The following is a 20,777-nucleotide window of genomic DNA, read 5'->3' as shown; positions in this document are numbered from 1 at the left end:
ACTGTAGGTTTTGTGACGTATAGAAGGCTAAAGCAAAATTGGTTAGAAAAAGTGTGTTTTTATGTTCAAAATACCAAGACTTTAAAGCTGGGCATGGTAGGCATGCTTGTAATCCCAGTACTTTGGAGGCTGAGACAGTAAAATTGCAGGTTGGAAGCCAGTCTTAGCAATTTAGTGAGGCTGTCAGCAACTTAGTGAGACCCTATTTCCAAATAGGAAAAATAAAATAAAATAGGGCTGGGAGTGCAGCTCAGAGAAGACCCCTGGGTTTCATCTCCAGTACCACAAAAAACTAAACAAAATATTAAGACTTTAGACATAGCTTTTTGGGGCTAAATTTAGAAAAATCATAAACACCAAACAAAATGTTACAGCTTGCCGGGCATGGTGGGGCACGCTTGTAATCCCCACACTTGGGAGGCAGAGACAGGAGTATTGCGCAGGTTCGAAGCCAGCCTTCCTGGCTTAAGAGACCCTGTTTACAAATTAAAAAAAAAAAAAAAAAAAAAATATATATATATATATATATATATATAGGTCTGGGAGTGTAGTACCACCAAAAAAACAAAAAAAAAGTTACAGCTTTAAGGTTTATATAAAAACAGTTAATTACAGATTATTATAAAACTTTGGGTTGTCTTGTTTTGTGTGTGTGTGTGTGTGTGTGTGGTATTGGGGATTGAACCCAGGGATCCTACCTCTAAGCTACATTCCCAGCCCTAGTTTTTAATTCTTTATTAAAAAACAGGGTCTCACTAAGTTGCAGAGGGCCTCGCTAAGTAGTAGAGGTGGGACTCTATTTTTGCCATCCTTCTGTCTCATCCTCCCAAATACTGGGATTACAAGTGCGTGCCATCATGCCCGGCCTTGTTCTCATCTTTTAATATGGAAGGTTAGGTTATGGATTCAAAATTTTCTTTTTCATATACATTTATTGGTGTGTATAGTCTCACCATAATGTAGTTCATAGAGATAATGACATATATGCATATAGCACTAGATGGGCTTTTCCTTGGCTTATTGTCTCCCTCCCCCCTATTCCCCATTCCCCATACATGATACTGAGATTGGCATTGGTATTTTCACATATGTACACAGTGTCAGTGGAAGTGCCTCTTTCATTTATTTCTCCTTCCCCCAACCCCCATCCACCCCTAGACCACCTCCCTCACTCCACCAGGGTTTCACCTCCAATGTCTAAAGTCTCTTGTATCCCAATTACTCCCTGGCTTTTGCATGTGAGAGAAAATATATGACCTTTCACCTTTATGTGACTTGCTAATCTCACTTAACATAATGTTCTTCAGGTCCATCTATTTTTTAGAAAATAATGAAATTTTGTTCCTTATTGCTGAGTAGAATTCTATTTGTATATCCCATAATTTTATAATCCATTCATCTGTTGATGGACACCTAGATTGGTTTCATAGTTTGACTATTGTGAATTGTGTTGCTCTAAACGTACGTGTGTGTGTGTGTGTGTGTGTGTGTGTGTGTGTGTTTATGTTACTATAACATTCTGATTATTCTGATTTCAGTCCCTTTTGAAAGACCCAGAGTCTATGGCTATACCACCTTGAATGCGCCCGATCCTGTCTGAGAGAGACCTAGAAATCGTATAGCTGGATCATATGGTGGTTCTTTCTCAGTTTTCTGAGGAATCTTCACACTGATCTCCATAGTGGCTACACTAATTTGTGATCCTACCAGTAGTGTAGAAGAGTTATTTCCCCACATCCTTGCCTGTATTTATTGTTGTTTGATTTCTTTTCTTTTTCTTTCTTTTTTTTTTTTTTTTGTGGTACTGAGGATTGAACCCAGGGCATTCTCCTTCCAAAGTATACCCCCAGCCCTATTTTATTTTATATTTTGAAACAGGATCTCACTAAATTTCAGAGGGTCTCACTAAGTAGCTGAAGCTGGCTGCAAACCTGCAGTCTTTTTGTCTCAGCCTCCCAAATACAGGGATTACAAGCATGTGCCACCATGCCCAGCTCTGTTTGACTTCTTGATGATTGCCATTCTAATTGGAGTTAGATGGAGTCTCAGCATAATTTTGTCTTGTATCTCTCTAGAAATCTTTTCTCTTTTTATGTAGGTACACACGTTTCCTTCTAAATATTGCATTAATTTCATCTTTTGATATGTTGTGTTTTTGTTTTCATTTACTTCAACATATTTTCTAATTACCCATGTGATTTTCTTTTTGGCTTACTAATTTTTTGGGTGTTTGCTGCTTAATTTCTACATATATTTACCTTGTTTTCTGCTATAGATTTATAATTTCTTTCTACTGTGGTTAGAGAACATTGTGTGATTTCATTCTTTTTACATTTATTGAGACCTACATGGCCTGACATATAATTTATACTGGAAAACGTTACTTATTCATTGGAGAGGGAAGTGTATTCTGCTGTTGTTGGGTAGAGTGTTCTCTAATTTTTTGTTAGGTGCAGTTGATAGTATCAAGTCTGTTTTTTTGTTGACCATCTTAATTCATACCCTATTGAAAATGAGGTCATAGAAGACGTAAGAGGTGAATCAAGAAATTTCTAGAAATAAAAATAGAGATACAAAATATCAAAAACTCTGGGACACTATGAAGGCAGTATTAAGAGGAAAATTTATAGCACTGAGTGCTCACATAAGGAACACAGAAAATTTTCAAATAAATAAACTAATGACACACCTCAAAGGCCTTGAAAAACAGGAACAGTCTAACCCCAAAGCCAGTAGAAGACAGGAAATTATTAAAATTAGAGCAGAAATTAACGAAGTAGAGAAAAAAAAATACAGAAAATCAACGCAACCAAAAGCTGGTTTCTCGAAAAAATTAAGATAAACCACTAGCCTACCTAACTAAAAGAAGGAATCAACCCAAATTATGAAGATAAGAGATGAAAAAGGAGACATTACTACTGACAGTGTAGAAATCCAGAGGATTATCACAGACTACTTTGAAAAACTATACTCCAACAAAATGGAAAATCTGGAGGAAATTGACAACTTCCTAGATAAATACAACCTTCCTAAACTGAGTCAAGAAGATATAGAACACTTAAACCAACCAATAACAAAGAGATTGAAACAGCAATAAAGAGTTTACCATCAAAGCCCAGGACCAGATGGTTTTCCAAGTGAATTCTATAAAACCTTTATAGAAGGGCTAACCCCAATACTCCTCAAACTATTCCATGAAATAGAAAAAAGCGGGACCCTCCCAAATACATTCTATGAAGCCAACATCACACTAATACCTAAACCGAATAAAGACAGTTCAAGGAAGGAAAACTACAGGCCTATATCACTGATGAACTTGGATGCAAAACTACTAAACAAAATACTAGCAAAATGCATTCAAAAACCACATAAAATGATATACCATGACCAGGTAGGGTTCATCCCAGGGATGCAAGGCTGGTTCAGCGTACGAGAATCAATTCATGTAATTCATCATATAAACAGAATCAAAGACAAGCCACATGATCATTTCAGTAGATGCTGAAAAAGCATTTGATAAAATTCGATATCTATTTATGATAAAAGCACTGCAGAGAATTGGAATAGAAGGAACATATATCAACATCAAATAAGCCCACAGCCAATATATTAAATGGGGAAAAACTTTGAGAATTACCCCTAAAAACAGGAACAAGACAAGGATATCCATTATCACCACTTCCTTTCAATATAGTACTAGAGATTCTAGCCAGAGCAATAAAGCAAGAAAAGGAAATCAAAGGAGTACAAATAAGAAAAGAACTCAAACTTTCACTATTGGCAAGCTGGGCATGGTGGCGCATGCTTGTAATCCCAGCATTCGGGAGGCTAAGACTTGGAGGATCGCAGTTTGAGGACAGCCTCAGCTACTTAGTGAGACCCTCTGCAACTCAGTGAGACCCAGTTTCAAAATAAATAAAAAATAGGGCAGGGGGTGTAGCTCGGAGGTCAAATGCCCCTGGGTTCCATCCCCAGACCCACAAACAAACAAAAAAAACTTTCACTATTTGCCGATGACATGATAGTATATTTAGAAAACCCAACAAACCAAAAGGCTTATAGAACTGATCAACAAATTCAGCAAAGTGTCTGGATACAAAAATCAATCTTAAAAAATCAGAAGCTTTTCTGTACAGCAACCATAAATGCACTGAGAAGGAACCAACAGAATGGGAGATTTTTGCCACCTACTCCTCCAATAGAGGACCAATATCTAGAATATACATAGAACTCAAGAAACTCAACACTAAAAAAACCAAATAATCCAATAAAAAATGGGCAAGCGAACTAAATACTTAACGAAAGAAGAAATTCAAATGTCCAATAAATTCATGAAAAAATGCTGAACATCATTGGCAGAGAGATGTAAATCAAAACTACCCTGAGATTTCACCTAACCCCAACTAGAATGGTGATAATTCAAAACACAACAACATGCTGGTGAGGATGCGGAGAAGTGGGAACTCTAAAACGGATTGCAAAGTAGTGCCACCACTTTGGAAAACAGTATGGAGAATCCTCAGAAGAATGGGAGCAAATCTACCATTAGATCCAGCAATACCACTTCTGGGTATCTACCCAAAAGTAAGGAAAGCAAACTACCAAACTAATGCATGTGTATCTATGTTCATAGCTGCACAATTCATCATAGCCAAACTATGGAACCAGCCAAGATGTCTATCAACAGATGAATGGATTACAAAACTGGGGATATGTACACAATGGAATTTTGTTTGTTTTTGTGGGTCTGGGAATGGAACCCAGGGACATTTGACCTCCGAGCTACACCCCCTGCCCTATTTTTTATTCTTTATTTTGAAACCAGGTCTCACTGAGTTGGGGCCTCATTAAGTAGCTGAGGCTGTCTGCGAACCGCGATCCTCTGGTCTCAGCCTCCCAAATGCTGGGATTACAAGCATGTGCCACCTCGCTCAGCTCACAATGGAATTTTACTCAGCCATAAAAAAACACAATTACATCATTTTCAGGGAAATGGATAGAACTGGAGAACATGTTAAGCGAGATTAGTAAAAATAAATAAGAAATCAATGCTTTCTTACTATGTGAAAGCTAAGGAGAAATGGGTCATAGGAATAACTCTAGATGAAAAAGGAAATCCTATAGAGGAGCAAACAAGACAACCTAAATGAGGGGATGGGAGGGGGCAAGAAGGAAATTCTCTAAAACACACAATGTACTTAAACATATTGAAGTCAACCACTAAGCCAAGCAAGGAAAGGAGGGATGAGGAGGGAATGGGGTGGGAATTGGATAGGGGCTAAATGGGCGATGTGTACATGCATGTCCACACAGCTTTTTACCCCATTATGATGTATGGATACAATGTACCAATAAAAAATTAAAAAAAATGTAGTCTACAAATATTTTCTTGAAACCTGTCATTTTTTCCATCTTCATAACAGCAATGAAAGTAAATGGTTTTCATTTTGGTGAAGTCCAGCTTATATTTTTTACTTTTGGTTATTTTATTTTATTTTATTTTTTGCGGTACTGGGATAAAACCCAGGGGCATTGTACCTCCAAGCTACACCCCCAGCCCTATTTTTTATTCTTTATTTTCAAACAGTGTCTCATTGAGTTGTGAAGGGCCTCACTATGTAGCTCAGGATGTCCATGAACTATGTATGATCCTCTGGTCTCAGCCTCCCGAATGCTGGGATTGTTTTGGTGATATTTCTAAGAAATATGTAGCCCTAGGTTCTGATAATTTTCTCTTAAGTTTAATAGTTTCACATTGTATATTTAAATCCATAATCTTTTTGAGTTAATATAGAGTTTGAAGTTTAGGCAGTTTCCCCCCCGTGTATGCCCAAGTGCTCCAGCACCAATTGTTGACTCCCTCAAAAAACAAATTGAATCATTTTTGTAGCTTTGTCAAAAATTGACTGGAGCCAGGTGTCGTGGCACATGCTTGTAATCCCAGCATTTGGGAGGCTGAGACCAGAGGATCGCGGTTCACGGGCAGCCTCAGCTACTTAATGAGGCCCTCTGTAACTTAGTGAGACCATGTTTCAAAATAAAGAATAAAAAATAGGGGTAGGGGGTGTAGCTCGGAGGTCAAATGCCCCTGGGTTTCATCCCCAGACACACACACAGACACACACACACACATCAACTGGATAGCTGGGCATGGTGGCACACACTTGTACTCCCAGTACTTGGGAGGTTGAGACAGGAGAATCGCAGGTTCCCAGACAGCCTCGGCAAGTAGTGAAACTCTCATCAATCTAGTGAGACCCTGTTTCAAAATAAAAATAAGATAGGGCTTGGGAAGGTTGTGTTTCAGAGGTAGAGTGCCCCTAGGTTCAATCCTCAGTGCGCACCCCCCCAAAAAAAAATTAGCTGGTCATTTTCATGTGTGAATATGATACTCTGAGCTGCAGCTCCAGCCCTCTCCTTCTTTCTTATTATTTTTTAAAATTTTGAAACAGCTTCTCTAAGTTGCTGAGGCTGGCCTGGAACCTGTGCTGCTTCTGTATCAGTATCCTAAGTACTGTGATTACAGGCATGTACCATCAATGCCTAGCTTTTGTTTGTTTTTAAAAACCTGCATTTCGCCGGGCGTGGTGGTGCACGCTTGTAATCCCTGTGCTTGGGAGGCGGAGACAGGAGGATCGCACAGGTTTGAAGCCAGACTTAGCTGGCTTAAGAGACCATGTTTCCAAATAAAAAAATATAAAATAATTCTGGGAGTGTAGAAGGCCCCTGGGTTCCATCCCCAGTACCACCAAAAACCAACAAAACAAAAACAAAACAAGAACAACAAAAAATCTGCATTTATAATAACTGTCATGAATTAAAGTAAAAGCAGAAAACATGGAATTAGAGCCAGTGGCATAATTGGGAAAATTCAAAGCTTTAAAGGTCTATATTTGAGTTTTGAGAAATTTTTACTGTAGGAAAAAATATAATAGTGTGCGGCAAAAGTACACAATTTAAAGCACTAAAAAGCAAAGCACCTGCTTAAATCATCTCCTAGTCAAAAATTAAAACATTGCAAAATCCTCCACTCTGATGCCTCTGAATCAAACTTCTTCTTTGCCTAAGTAAATACCACTCTTCCTTTTATGGGAGTCTTTTTTTTTGTTTTGTATTTTTTCCTTTTTGATAGTACCAGAGATTTAACCCAGGGTCCTTCTACTCCAATCTATACCTCCAGTCATATTTTTTATTCTTTATTTTGAAACAGGGTCTCACTGAGTTGCAGAGGGCCTCAGTAAGTAGTTGAGGCTACCAGGGAATCTTTGATTTTCCTGTCTCAGCCTCTCAAGTACTGGAATTACAAGTGTATACTACCAGGCCTGGCCTGCTTTGTATATAACCTATAATATTTTTTGAATTTTTCCATTTTTTTAAAAATGAAATTTGTATAAATGGATCCTAGCTATTCCAGCATTTTGTTTGTGAGATTCCTCTCTTTTCTATGGAACTATAGTTCATTTTTTTTCTTTGCTATATGGTATGTTCATTGAATATCCCATGATTTATTCATTTTGTTATTGATGGAAATCTGGGCTGTTTTGGACTGTTAACAGTTTTAGACTGTGAAGAAAAATACTTGTCATGGATATCCTTGTACATGTTTCCTAGTATACTGTACATATGTTTATGTTACATAGGAGTTAAGTAAATAGGTTGTAGAGCATGTGGGTAGGTTCAGTTTTAGAAGATATTAAAAACTCCCCGCCCCAACAAAACTGTTGGTATAATCTCATCAGCCCAAGTCCTTTTGTATAACATTTTGCATTGTCATTCTTTAATTGTAGCCAAAATTACATCTTGGAGGTACACAGTCAAATCTTGGGGATTTTATTTGGCATTTCCCTGATATTCAATGTGATTGAGTATATTTTATGTGAATTTGAAAAAAAAAAGTAGGTACCCACTGTTTTTTTTGTGTGTGCAGTATTCATATATATATACATATGTGTGTGTATCTGTCTTAGTTGGACTGCTATAGCAAAGTATAGATTGGAGTACCTTATATGAAATGCTTAGAAACCATAGGGTTTCAGAATTTGGTCATTCATTCATTCATTCATTCATTCATTTTCGTGCTTTGAGCACCATGTGTTTCAGATTTTTTGAATTAGGTGTGTTTAATGTGTACCATAGATTGAGTGGCTTATAAACAACAGAAATATATTCCTCACAGTTCTGGAGGCTAAAGTTGGAGATCAGAGTGCCTTGTTTTCACATGTGGGAAACTTCCTGAAATCCCTTTTAAAAGGGCACTAATATTATTCCTGAGGGCCTTCATGGCCTAATTACCTCAAAGAGGCCCTCCCTATTACCATTATCTTGGGTGTTAGGATTTCAACATAAAAATTTTGAAAGACATTTAATCCATTGTAGTCAGTTTTGCTAATCATGTTCAAAATTTCTGCATCTCTACCAATTAGATTCAATTAGAGATTTGTTAAAAGCTCATACATTATGAATTTTCCTTTCTTGAAGCTGCTTGTTTTTGCTTTAAATATTTGAATCCATGTAACACAATATTATTAGGATTTAGATGCTTTATATTTCTGATGAGTTAAACCTTTCATCATTATTGTTTTTCATTATTTTTGGTAATGTGTTTTGCTTTGAAATCTACATTGATCGATAATAACCTACCTATTCTGTAGCCTTTTTATAGCTAGTATTTGTTGATGTGGTTCATTCTCCATCCCTTCAGTCTTCTATTTTAGTTTTCTGTGTCTTTATGTTTTAGAACTGTTTATGTTAATGATATGTCATTATTGTTTTTAACTTTTAATTCAGTCTAACAGTTGTGTTTTCTATTATAAAGTTCAGTTGTATTTCATATTATTACTGATATATTTGGGCTTAAATTTTTTGTTTCTCCTGGCTGCTGTGAAAATTATTTTTCTTGCCTTTCCAGTAATCTTTTATTTCCCTCTAACTGTTGCCCCCACATTTTCTTTAATCTTTATTGTTACCTGCTGGCCAGAAGTCCGTTTTTCTTATCTGAAATTTTATTTATTTTTTGGTGGTACTGGGGTTCCTGGAAACCCTTCTACCTCCAGGCTACTCTCCCAGAGCTATTTTTATACTTTTTTAAAATTAGGAAACAGGGCCGGGCGTGGTGGCGTACGCTTGTAATCCCTGCGCTTGGGAGGCTGAGACAGGAGGATCGCAGGTTTGAAGCCAGCCTCAGCTACTTAGTGAGGCTCTCAGCAACTTAGTGAGACCCTGTTTCCAAATAAAATATAAAATGGGTCTGGGAGTATAGCCTGGAGGTAGAAAGCCTCTGGGTTCCACCCCTAGTACCACCAAAAAAAAAAAAAAAAAAAAAAAAAAGGAAACAGGGTCTCTTAAGCCAGCAAGCTGGCTTTGAACCTGCGCAATCCTCCTGTCCCCGCCTCCCAAGCGTGGGGATTGTAAGTGTGCGCCACCATGCCCGACCTGAAATTTTATTTTTTACTTTAATTTTTTCTGATAAAAGTTTTTAGTTATATTGTCATTATGTAATTAGTCATTTTTGTCTGGTTTCTAGGATATGTATGTAAAAGTACTTTTTTGTGTGTTTAATCCTGCCCTTTTTGTGTGTGTATAATCCTGGAGATTATACCTGGGGTATTCTACGTCTGTGCTACACCTGCAACCTATTTTAAATTTTATTTTGGAACAGGTTTCACGAAGTTGCTGTGGGCCTCAATAAATTGCTGAGACTGGCCTTGAACCTGAGATTCTCTTGTCATGGCCTCCTAGTATTGAGATTACAGGCATGTGCCATCAGGCCTGACTAATCCTGCTTGAGTTGAGATTCTTGGAGCTATAAATGAATGTTTTCTATTAAATTTGAAAAATTTTTGGTCATTTTTTTCCTTTTGGTACTGGGGGGATTAAACCTAGTGGCATTCTACCTCTGAGGTACACCCCCAGCAATTTTTTGTTTGTTTGTTGTTTGTTTTTTGTTTTTGCAGTATTATTTATTTACTTATTTTTGGTACTGGAAATAGAACCCAGGTGCATTCTACCTCCCAGCTACATACAGTCCCAGCCCTGAGTTTTATTTTGAAACAAAGTCTCACTAAGTTGCAGAGGGCCTCTCTAAGTAGCTGAGGCTGTATGCCTTCCTGGATCCTCTTGTCTAAGCCTCCTAAGTACTGAGATTTCAAGCATGTGCCACCACTTTTTTTGTGTTTTTAATCCTGCCCTGTGTTTGTGAGTTGTAGTTGTGTGTGTGTGTGTGTGTGTGTGTGTGTGTGTGTGTGTGTGTTATTAATGTAGTAAAACATTTAATTTGTTTGTTTTGAAACAGGGTCTTCCTAGATCGCTGAGAGTTGCTAAGTTGCTGAGGCTGTCTCTTAACTGTGATCCTCCTGTCTCACTTCCCAAGTACTGGGACACGCCTGGCTGGCTATCATTTTTCAACAGTTTTTTTTCTTTTTTCTTTTTGGCTGGTGGGAGGAATATTGTTTTCACTCTTCTTTTCTTCTGAGACTTAAGTTACAGGTGTAGTGGACTGCTTGATATTGTCCCACTGGACTCTTGAGACTGTTTTTTGGTAGTCACCTTATTTTTTGTTCTTGGATCCTATAGCTTTATTTCCCTAACTTCAAGCTCACCAATCTTTCTTCCTTCTCTCTCTTTTTTTTAAGCCCATTTGTTGTTTTTATTTAAATTTTAGTTACTGTATTTTTAATCTTTTTATAGTTTCTGACAGTTATTTGTATACTTATGTGTATATACAATGTGTGTGTGTATGTGTGTATGTGTGTGAGTGAAATAACTGCTTTGAATTCTTTGTATTCTATCTCCCAGATTTGGACATACTGAGAATCAGCATAATTGACCCTCTTTTTTTATGGGTCAAACATTCCTGTTTTTTGGTGTAGCATGTAATTTTGCTTGAAAACTGGACACTATAGACATGTTTTAGTGATTGGATTCTGTTAAATGTTCTTAGAATTATTGACCTTTGTTTTAGGTAGGTAGTTAACTTGTCTGGCCTTAGAATGTGAACTTAGTTTTTCCTGGGATATGTAGTAGCCGACATTTTTCTTTGGCTTGCAGTTGTTGCTTTTTTGGCTTGGTGTCTTGGAGTTGCCCTGTCTGAGTAACCTGGTTGTCATCCAGAGATTTGGGTAGAGTTTATAGTCAGATTTTGAAGCTTGTCCTATGTGTTTGTGGGTTTTTTTTTTTTTTTTTTTGCTTCCAGGCATGCTACTGATTTCTCCTGTTTTGATGAACCCAGGCTCAGGATCTGTCCTGGCACTTCAACCTTACAGGAGTTTCAGCTTTCTGCTCCCCAAACTGCACATCTGGGAAACATACTGTGCTGAAAAAGCAGCAAACTCACAGAACAGTTGTATTTTCCAAATGTAATATTTTGTCTGATCAGTTCTTATTTTTTTCCTCAACCCCCGTCTCCTCTCTCCTCTGTGTATACATTTGTCATCAAGTGATAAGGACACGGTTCATATTCAGAATTTTTCTTTCATCTCTCTATTCTTCTGTCAACCTTTCTCCATTTAAATTTCTGGCTACTTTTCTAGGCCTAAACTGGGTCCTCGGATGATACTATCTTTCTCCAGAGATAATTTATGGTTTTTTTTTTTTTTTTTTTTTTTGCAGTATTGGGAATGGAACCCTGGGACATTCTACCTCCAAGTTACACTCTCAGCCCTATTTCTTATTCTTTATTTTAAAACAGGGTCTCACTGAATTGCAAAGGGCCTCACTAAAGAGCTGAGGCCCTTTGAGCTGGCCGTGAACCACAATCCTTCTGTCTCAGCCTCCCAAATGCTGGGATTACAAGTGTGCACCACCATACCTGGCTTGCGATAATTTATGTTTACTTGGGCCAGACACCCTGGTTATATAGCAATTTGGAATTAATATTTTAGGGATTGAGATTTTTGCTCTTTGGCTATCTGGGTGTCTTCAATAGAACTGCAGTACATTCAAAAACACTTTCCTTTTGGATGACTAGAGTTCTCTGAAGTCTTAATTAGTAGTCAGCATATAGTATGTGTGGTAGTTAGATTTCTGTTGCTGTGACAAAATACTTAAGAGACAATTTAAAGGAAGAAAAGTTTGTTTTGGCTCCCAATTGAAAGGTTTCAATCCCTAGTTGCTTGTTGCTTTGAGCCTTTGGTGCCATAGTATGTCATGGAAGCTGGGAAGCAGAGACAGAAGGGAAGGGGCCCAGGTCACAGTGTTCTCAAGAGCATACCCCAGTGACCTAATTTCTTTCCACCAGGCCCCACCACCTTCTAGTAGTCAACTGAGCCTTTAGCATATGGGCCTGTGGGGACATTTAAGACCCAAACCAGGATAATATGACTCCCATCTTTTGGTATCCCTGATTGTACAACAGTGTCATATATACTCATCAGTTCCTTAGCTGCTTTATCTGCATTGGCAAACCACCTTAATGTAAAAGCGTCCCCATATGTTAGATTTACATCTGTAGGTTTCCATCTTCTGTGGAATCTTGGTTTGGTCATTTCTTATTGTTGTGTTAGTTTCTAATGCTTTCAAGTTGATGGTTTTAATTTATTTATTACCTTTAATAGGTCTCAGTGGGAGTGATGAAGATTAACTTGTCTTTTCTGCTACTACTGTAGTTATTCTAGGTATGCTTGGAATGATGAATGATTGTGATTAGGATGGTATCTCTTGGCTTGGATTTTTTCTCTGGTAACTTCATTCTTTTTTCTTCCATATTCTCTCAGTGAAGGAGGCAAAGGTGGCCACTGACTGCTCTGACTTAGATCATTCTCATAGTTGTTTCTGCTAAAGAATGACACTTTTCCAGTAGTTTTTTGTAAACATCCTGAAAAGGATTCTAAATCTCCCACTTTAAGCTATATTCCCATCTGTGAACAAATTACTGTGGCAAGGAGGACAAAATACTCTGTTTAGCCTGGGGATTGTTTGTTCATTCCTCTAACCAGGGACCTAGGATTGCGGTATCTTTGTCAGGTAGAAATATTTTCCTAAAGGAAGCTGGGCGTGGTGGCCCTCGCTTGTAATCCCAGCATTCCGGAGGCTGAGACTGGAGGATCATGTTTCTAGGACAGCCTCAGCTACTTAGTGAGGCCATCTGCAACTCGGTGAGACCCTTTTTCAAAATAAAGAATAAAAAATAGGGGATGTAGCTCGGAGGTCAAATGCCTCTAGGTTCCATCCCCAGACCCCCCCCCCCCAAAAAAAAAGAAAAGAAACATTTTCCTAAAGGAAAATTAGGGTGTCATTAAGAAAATTAGAAGGATTGATCATTAAATAAGGTAGGAGATTGCTTTGTAACAGTTTTCATAGACTTTGGGGTATCCTGAAAAGTTTTGCTGTGTGGTTGGATTCAATAAAAACTGTCTAGGAACAAAATTTCACAAAAATTACAACTGGTGACACTTTTCAAAAATTATATATGAGTTTGAAAAAGCTTGTAACAGCATGTTTTGTAAGTCACTGCTAAATAAAGAAGAAAATAATTTTTTTCTTTTTTTTCCTTTGTCTTCAAAAGTGAAGATCTGTAATGTTATTCTATTTATTTATTTTTTTTTTCGGTACTGGGGATGGAAGGCAGGGGTATTCTACCTCCGAGCTGCACCCCCAGCCCTATTTTTTACTTCTTTATTTTGAAACACTGAGTTGCAAAGGGCCTAAGTAGCCGAGGCTGGCTTTGATGCACAATCCTCCTGTCTCAGCTTCCCAAATGCTGGGATTATAAGCGTACAGCACCACGCCTGGCTCTCAAATGTTATTCTAAAAATACTGCTAAGGATAAAAAATTGAATTATGATATTGAAAATAAAATTGATATTCTAGTTAATTCCTGCTTATTCAGTTAACTATTACTGTATATTACTCTGAAGATTGGTTTAAAACTGTAAACATGAGTTATTAGAACAAGTTTATGAGTCAACTAAGCAATGTTTCTGGTTTTAGCCAAGTTTATGATTCTGCATTTAGCTAGCTGGTCAGAAAGGTGGCTTTGCTGGTTTTAGCTGGGTTCTATCACATGTTTGAGAGTTGATTGACTATAAGTTAACCTAAATGGGTTGGAACATCTGAAGTGTCCTCTGATTCTTCAGCAGTAAAGGTGTTTTTGTTTTTTGTTTTTTTGTGAGACTGGGTGTGGAACCCAGGGGCTTTTCTACCTCTGGGCTATACTCCCAAACCTATTTTATACTTTTTTTGCAAACATCCTGAAAAAGGATTAGAAATCTCACACTTTTAGCTATATTCCCATCTCATTAAGTTGCTGAGAGCCTCACTCAGTAGCTGAGGCTGGCTTCAAAGCTGTGTGATCCGCCTGTCTCAGCCTCTCAAGCACTGGGATTACAAGCGTGTGCTACCACACCTAGCAAAAGGTTTGTTTTCATGGTGGTAGTTGAGTTCTGAGAGAGCAAAAGTAAGGTCCCTTGAGGCTGAGGCTCTGAACTGATGAACTGACATCTCTTGCATTCTACTGGCGTTCCTTATAAAGTCAGTACCAAAATTATGGGTTTGGGGAAAAAAAATCTATCTGCTAATGAGAGAAACTACAAAGTTTCATTGCCAAATACGTGGATAATGGGGTGATACAGAATTGGGACTATTTTTGTGGTCATGTGTTTTGATCTAACTTATAAAATCAGATTAATTTTTAATATAAGTTTAGTTCTGGTCTGATATTTCAGTAGAAATTATGTTTGAGTATAGATATAAACTGTGTGTGTGTGTGGGGGGGGGTACTGGGGTTCCTGGAAACCCTTCTACCCCTACACTCCCAGGCCTATTTGATACTTTGTATTTGGAAACAGGGTCTCTTAAGCCAGCACAGCTGGCTTCGAACCTGCATGATCCTCCTGTTTCTACCTCCCAAGCGCAGGGATTACAAGCGTGCGCCACAACACCCGGTGTTTTTTATTGTTTTTAACATGTAGATTTAAAATAAATTTTTATCATATATCCATAGAAAATCCTTCTAAAAATTAGGTTCAATTGCTATTATAAAAACGATAGGCCCAGTATTGGTAAGGGTATGGAGAATAGGGAACCTTTGTACACTCTTGTTAGGAATGTAAGTTAATATAGCCATTATTGAAAACAATATGGAGATTCCTGAGGAAACAAAAATTAAAGAGTTCCCCTATGATCCAGCAATCCCACTTCTGACTATATTGCTAGAGAAATTGAAGTCACTATGCTTTAAAAGTTATCTATACTCTATATTAATTACAGCATTATTCACAGTAGCAAAGATATGAAAGCAACCCAAATCATTTGCTATTGGATGAATGGATAAAGTGAGTATAGACACAAAAGAATTCTTGTTCAGCTTTACAAAATAAGGAAATTGTGTCATGGTAGAAGACTTCAGGCTAAGTGAAACAAACCAGTAGAGAAAGACCAAAACTACATGATCTCAGGCTGGTTAGGAATGGGGTTTGAGAATTGAGAAAAGAGGCACTGTTTATCAAAGGATACAAACTTTGCTGGGCGTGGTGGCCCACCCTTGTAATCACCATGCTTGGGAGGCAGAGACAGGAGGATCACACAGATTTGAAGCCAGCCTCACGGCTTAAGAGACCCTGTTTACAAATAAAAATATAAAAAATAGGTCTGGGAGTGTAGCCTGGAGGTAGAAGGGTTCCATCCCCATTACCACCAAAAAAATAAATAAAATAAAAGGATACAAACTTTTCGGAGGAATACGCTTCCATAAGCTATTGGCACATACTAATAATATGACAATAATAAATAATGCATTGTATTTTTCAAAATTGATAAAACTAGATATTGAATGTTTTAGCACAAAAGATAAAGTTATGAGAGTGGATTTGTTAATTATTGTAATTTAATCATCTTACAATGTAAAAATATACCAAAACATCATATTGTACTTTGTTTTTTTTTTTTTTTTTTTTTCACAGTATTTTTTTTATTTTATTGGTGCACTGTATTCATACATCATAGTGGGATACAAACTTTTGTAGACATACATGCACACATCGCCCAGTCAGCCCCCACCCAATCCCCACCCCATTCTCTCCCCATCCCTCCTTCCCATTCTTGGCTTAGTAGTTGACATCTAGTATTATAGCAATTTATCCAAAATTAAAAATGATAATCTCACATAACAGTTTCATTTGTCTGATACCAAGCATTTGATGATTTAAAGATAACATTTCAATATTTCTTTTTGCTTTCTTTCTTACCAGAGCATATTTTTTTCTGTTTTTTTAGGTGAAACTATCATATATTTATATATTTATTTTTCAGAAAAAAATCTATCCTAATATGGAATATGAATTCTAGATACCCAAAACAATCTTGAAAAAGAACAAAGCTAGCAGATATATATTTTCTGATTTCAAACCATATAAAGCTACAATAATTGAAACAGTGTAGTACTGTTCTAAAGGCAGATATATAGACCATTGGAGTTAAATACAGGCCTAGAGCTAACTTCTTCCCTATATTGTCAAGTTATTTTTGACAAGGTTTCCACGAAGATTTGGTGGTGGAAATAATAATCTTTTAACTAAATATTGTTGAAAAATAATAATTACATGGAAAAGAATAAAGTTGGACCCTTACCTAATCCCACATACAAGTATTAACTCAAACTAGATAAAAGACCTAAATATAAATCTTAAGACTATAAACTTTTAGGAGAAAATCTGGGTCATAAAACCTCACAACATTGAAATTGGCAGTGATTTCTTGGATATGATTTCAATGGCACAGGCAACAGAAGAATATACAAACTCCCTAAAAAATAAAAGAAAATATTGTATATCCAAAGACAATGTAAACAGAGTTAAAAGTTACTAATAGAATTGGATAAAATATTTCCAAATGCTATATCTGAAGGTATATTAATATTCCAACTAGAAATCCTAAAAATTAACAACAATAAAGGCAAACAATACCCTTTAGAGATAGGTAAAAGACTAACATAAATAATGAATCTCCACAGATAACCAATCTTAGTTGTCTGTTGGATGGAAACTCTTGTTTCTCTGGTTCTGGTGAGTGTTACCTATTTCTTCTTTGTAGTTAATCTCTTTGAGTATTTTCTCTAGCGCTGGTTTTGAAGACATAAATTCCTTCAGTTTCTGTTTGTCATGGAAGCTTCTTATTTCTCCATCTAATTTGATAAAAAGTTTTGCTGGGTAGGAAATTTTTGGCTGGAAGTTGTTTTCTTTCAGAGTTTGGAATATGTTACTCCAAGCCCTTCTGGCTCTCATGACTTGGTTTGGGAAGTCTGGAGTGATTCTAATTGGTTTGCCTCTGAATGTCACTTGGCCCTTTGTTTTTGTTGCCTTTAAAATTCTCTGCTTGGCTTCCACATTGGTCATTTTGACAATTATATGGCGTGGGGATCCTCTTCTCGGATCCTGTCTAAAGGGAGTTCTATAAGTTTCCTGGATCTGTGTATCAACCTCTTGCTCTATATTTGGAAAATTTTCTGCTATTACTTCCTTGAAGAGATTGTTGATCCCTTTGGTATCACTTTCTTTTCCCTCCTCTATTCCAATTATTCTTAGGTTAGCTCACTTAAGATGGGCCCATATTTCTTCAATGTCAGATTCCTGCTGTTGGATATCTTTTTCTAGATTAGAAACTATGCATTCATTTTTGGATTGCTCATCTTCTAAGAGCGAGATTCTGTTCTCCATGTGGTCTAATCGGTTGTTTGTGCTTTGAATTGAGGCCTTTACTTCATTAATTGCATCCTTTATCTCTTTTTGGCTCTCTCTGAGTTCTTTTCGAAGCACCTCTATTATTTCTACAGTTATTTTCCTGATTTGATCTTCTAGAAATCTCTGATTTTCTGTTTTATCAGGTTCTGATGTTGTGGGGTTGTGCACATTCATTACTCCAGTGTTATTCCTCTTTCCCATGATTTCGGAGGTTTGTGCCTTCTCTGGGTTCTTCCCTTGGGTCACTATGGCTTCACTTAAGGTGCTCTGGATCTCGAGTCTGTATTATCTCAGACTCCACTACTCCTTTACTGGGTTGTATCACAGAGTCTCCGACCCAGGGAGTCGATAGAGACTGCTTTAAACTATGGGGGGTGCCAGGTTGCACGCTCTCCTATGGTGTGATATCTCTGCCACCACCACTCCCTCACTGGGTCAAGTCCCAGGAGGCACAATACTGGGATTTCTCCTCTGTGGCCCGCAATTTGACTCACTGTTCTTGAGTACGTAGATGTAGCTGTACTGGACTCGGTGAATTCACTGCTGCTGCCGCCGCCGGTGGCAATATGGCGCCTCTGCCACGCCCTCGGCCATGAGGCTGGCCTATTTTTTCTTCTCTGGTTTTGATTTCCACTCTGAATCCCTGCAGCGTGTGCTGAGCTCAGCCACTGGGAGCTTTAAATGCTGTCTGCGCCGAAAGATCCCGCCTGGCTGTTCCGCATCGGCTCACCTCGGCTTGCTGTAGCCGTCCGTTGAGTTCGCCGCTGCCGCCGGCAGTATGGCGCTGCTGCCGCGTCCTCGGGCGCGTGTGTCTCCTCTGTGGCCCTGAGCTCTGTTCTCAGTCCGCTTTCTCTCTGGAGCCTAGTCGTTTTTTTGTTTTTCTGGTGATGGTGTTTTCTGGCTATGAAAGGCGCTCTTTTTGTGGTAATGGAGATTGGTTGTTAGCGGGACTCTTAAGCCCCGCTTTTCTCGGTCGCCATCTTCCCGGAAGTCCCTGTACTTTGTTAATATGTACTATATAATAGTTATTTGTCAAAAATAAAATGAAATAAAAATGTTAAATGTGTCTAAAATGTGGTTTGGTTTTGGGGGAATAAATGCAGTTAAAATGTTTTCAGATTTTGAGGTATAACTCTGAGCAGAGCAAGAGTTCAGCAGTTGAAGCCATCTTATATAGATGGTATATAGTATGTACATGGATGTGGTGTTGGTGTCTTTAACTTTTTTTGTGGTAAATGTACATAAACCAAACTTGTAAAATCATTTTTAAGTGTGTATTCAGTTAAGTACACGTAGGTTGTCACTGTGTTTATATACACATATATTTCTCATAGAGAAATATATGTGTATATAAACACATATAAATATGTGTATTTCTCATAGAGGTTCAAGATCAAGGTGTTGGCTAGTTTTGTTCCTCCTGATGCCTCTCCCTACGATAGCCTTTCCTCTGTATATGCATCCCTGTCTCTCTTCTTACAAGAACAGAATGTTGGACTAGTGTCTAATCTTTACGACCTCATCTGATTTATTTACCTCCTGAAATGCCCTTTCTTCAAATACAGTCACATTTGGGGTTAGGGCTTCAGTATATGAATTTTGGAGGGAAGAAAACAAATCAGCATACAACACCTTTTTTTGTAGTGATGCATCTTAATTCATTTCCATGAGAAACTGCTGCCATAGTATGTTAACTTCCTTTGGATTAGCACAAACTGGGAGACTTTAATAACGGAAATTTATTCTTGAGTTCTGGAGGCCAGAACCTTAGTTATTATTAGAGGGCCAAAATCCAAGTGTTGGCACAGCCTTTCTTGCCCGGCTTTAGAGAAGTGCCTTCTCCCTCCCCGTCTCTCCCTTCTAACTTTCTTTGTACTGGGAATTGAACCCTGGGGGTTCTGCCTCTGAGCTACATCCCTATTCCTTTTTTATTTGGAAACAGGATCTCATTAGATTGCTAAGGATCTTGAACCTGTGACCATCCTATTTCAGGCTTCTAAGAACTGGGATTATAGGTGTGCACCACCATGCCTTTTCCTGATCCTGATGGCTTCTGGGATTCCTGGCTTTATGCCTTTAATCTTCAAGGCCAACATTTTCAAATCTTTATAATCTGTCTTCTATGTGTAGTCAAATTCCTCCCTGCCTCCTCTTAATAGGGATATGCATGTATGCACCTAGGTCTCACCCAGGTGATTCAGAATGTCTCAGTCTCAGATTTTCTAACTTGCAAATGCCTTTCCCCCCATATATGGTAACATATACCAGTGTCCAGGGTTAAGGGTGTGGATATAATTTATAGGACCATTTTTTTGGTAGCACTTTGTTTTTTAGCAATCATGCCCAGCAATTTATAATGGATTTTTAATGCTCTCACTTTGATTTTATAGTTTAACAGGTCATTGTGTAGTTCTGGCCTAGTGAAAGTTAAATCAGTTGGGTGGTAGAGACAATATTCTCATATAGACATTACAGAAAATTCTAGGTCTGTGGTTTTTCAGTGTGTGTTCCCTGAAATAGTACCAGCATCATCTTTGGAACCTGTTAGAAATATAAATTCTCAGACTTAACTGTAGGCCTACTAAGGTAGAAACTCTAGGGGCAGAACCTCACAACCTGTTTATTTTCAGCCCATCAGGTGATTCTGATGCATACCAAAGCTTGAGAGCCACTTTTCTAGATGATTAACACTATTACTACTAAAACTATATTTGTCTTACTCTCCAAATATCTGTTTAAGACTAGTACTTAAATGAATCTATGATTTCTGGTTTATAAACTTTTAGGGATAGAAATATTTTGTACCAATTCATAGTACTGATAATGATACATGTACTGATATTGTACATGATACTGATAATTCACAAAAAGATTGCACTGGGTTAATTTTTCTGTTTTATTTTTGTGGTACTGGGGATTGAGTGGACTGGGTTAATTTTTATCCATTGTGTTTTTATATAGATGTTGTTACTCTATAAAGTTGTGAAATTAATTTGCTCAAGAAGATTGCACTAGGTTGATTTTTATCGTTGTGTTTTTACTTGAATGTTATTTCATAAAGTAACATTTTTGTGTTCAGAAGTGATAATACATTTTGTTTTCCAG

Source organism: Muscardinus avellanarius (genome assembly GCF_963383645.1).
Source record: "Muscardinus avellanarius genome assembly, chromosome: 3".
Classification (NCBI taxonomy): Eukaryota; Metazoa; Chordata; class Mammalia; order Rodentia; family Gliridae; genus Muscardinus; species Muscardinus avellanarius.
This window is presented reverse-complemented; position numbering follows the sequence as displayed.